Consider the following 2,522-nt stretch of genomic DNA (forward strand, 5'->3'; position numbering starts at 1 on the left):
ATGAACTTGGAGTATCTGTTGCCCATTACCTGTGCAAATAAATGTGGCTTAGACTTGTGTGACTGCTTAAGACTAGTACTTGTATTAACTTTTTGATGCTTTATACAAAAGAGCACTTAAATTGCAAATGGCTTTTTATGAGTTTATAATTTAACATTGTAGCTTTAGGCTTGACTTTTGTATATTCATTATGCCTTCCCTTGACAAGTAAATGGTTACAGTGAAAATGTGAACAAGCATTTCCAGTTAGTTTTTGTGTCAGTACAACTCACTTGTGTAAGTGAATGTGTTAAAATAACTCTTAAAAAGTCCTGGCTGACTGCACTCTAGCCCGGGCAACAGAGACTCTATGTCTCAAAAAAAAAAAAAAAAAAAAAAAAATGGTCCTAGCTGGTCCAAAAGTAGTAAATTATTTTAATTGATTGTTCACAGTCAGTTACAGATTGAACTCCTTTTTCTACTCTTTCCTCTTCTCACTACTGCACCTTACTAGTGGAAAAAAATTCTTAGAGTAATTATTAAAACACTAAATGAACAGAACTTCCTCAGTGTGCAGAGCTATCTGCATCCCTGAGCTAGTTCCACCAAGAGTAGCTTCATCAACAGCTTGTAGTACTCTCCAGCAAAATGTTAATTCCCTTTGTGCCATGACAGGGAAAGGGCTGGTAAGCAGCAATTTAAAGGGATGATTGTAAATTTAACCTGATTTAAAAACATTATTTGAAAATACTTGTATGCACCGAGATCGTTTATTTATTTTGAGACAGAGTCTCGCTGTTGCCTGGACTAGAGTGCCATGGCGTCAGCCTAGCTCACAGCAACCTCAGACTCCTGGGCTCAAGCAGTTTTCCTGCCCCTGCCTCAGCCTCTCAAGGAGCTGGGAATATAGGCCACCACACCCCCACTGTGCCCGCCTAATTTTTTCTATTTTTAGTAGAGACAGAGTCTCAGTCCCTCAGGTTGGCTTCAAACTCCTGAGCTCAAGGAATCCTCCTACCTCAGCCTCCCAGAATGCTAGAATTATAGGCAGGAGCCGCCTTGCCCGGCCCTGCACTAAGATCTTTTGTGCAAATTTTGTTCACGCATTTTTACCTGAAAAATCTAAACAGTTTTTAAAATTTTTTATTTATTTATTTATTTATTGAGACAACAGTCTCTGTTGCCCAGGCTAGAGTGCCGTGGCATTAGCCTAGCTCACAGCAACCTCAAACTCCTGGGCTCAAGCAATCCTACTGCCTCAACCTCCTGAGTAGCTGGGACTACAGGCACGCGCCACCATGCCCGGCTAAATTTTCTATTTTTTTGTAGAAACGGGGTCTTGTTACTCAGGCTGATCTTGAACTTCTGGCCTCAAGGAATCCTCATGCCTCTGCCTCTCAGAGTGTTAGGATAACAGGTGTGAGCTGCTGAGCCCAGCCTAATAACTTTGATTTTAATAACATTTTTAAGTGGTATGCATTTCTAAGTTAATTGGTTAGTTTTTCAAATTAAGTTTTTGGATTTTATGTTTCCAATTGATGTTTTACCCTTAGACCTGAATTTTATGGAGCTTAGGTTCAGAGAACCATGGAATTGTTTACTTACAAAGACACAAGGAATGAGTTAGAATGTAAAAGTAAGGACAGTTTTCCAGGGGAAGAAGACATTCAAGAGTCTTCTTTTTAGAAATTACAAATGAGTGTTTATGGAAAATTTAGGAGCTAAAGTGGGGGATAGGGATAGTGACTAAAAACTGACTGACATCATTTTGGAGCTCTGTTAATTAGCAAACACATCTAAAGGACTGTTTAGGAAATCACTGGTTTACTCCGAGATGACAAGGTTTGGAGAGCCACCGGAGGTAGAAGATAGTCTGATCTTTAATGAGCTGTAGTTCCAATCTAGGTGCTTTCTACACACTATCTCTAGAACTCTTTGGTAACTATTCACATGATTACTCAGGTAATTTGGTCTGAGCAAAACCCGCCAAAGCAATGTCTTGACATGAAAGTGGGTTGTGATTACACGGACCAATGCTATTAGAGTAAGTCATTAAGATGTTTTGGGCTTTAAGTACTGAAACATGGAACTTGGTTTGGTTTTTTTTAAGAGATGGGGTCTTGCTCTTCCTCAGGCTAGTCTCCAACTCCTGAGCTCAAGCGATCCTCCCAGAGTTGCTAAGATTACAGGTGTGAGTTGAGCCTGAACTTTTTGTTTGTTTTTTAATGGCTAATGCTTAGAATTTTTTTTTTTGTCTTTTTTTGGAGGCTAATCAAGTATGAATTTTTTAAAAAAATTCTGAAATCAGACTAATGAACAAGTCTTACCCATTTTCCCTTTTTGAGATGATCCCATTAAAGCACTTAACTCAAAAAACATGTTAGATATTTATATGGTTGGACACTACTACTCTTGTAAGTCAGTGGGGGGAGACTGCAATTAGTAAAAGACCTGAGTTATCTGAGAATGTCTTCCTTATACTTTTCCTTTGTCTCACCTAGCCTGGTCTTAGATACTCAGGGAATGTGGTGACACTCAAATAG

Source organism: Propithecus coquereli, unplaced genomic scaffold (assembly GCF_000956105.1).
Source record: "Propithecus coquereli isolate 6110/MARCELLA unplaced genomic scaffold, Pcoq_1.0 Scaffold116, whole genome shotgun sequence".
Taxonomy (NCBI): domain Eukaryota; kingdom Metazoa; phylum Chordata; class Mammalia; order Primates; family Indriidae; genus Propithecus; species Propithecus coquereli.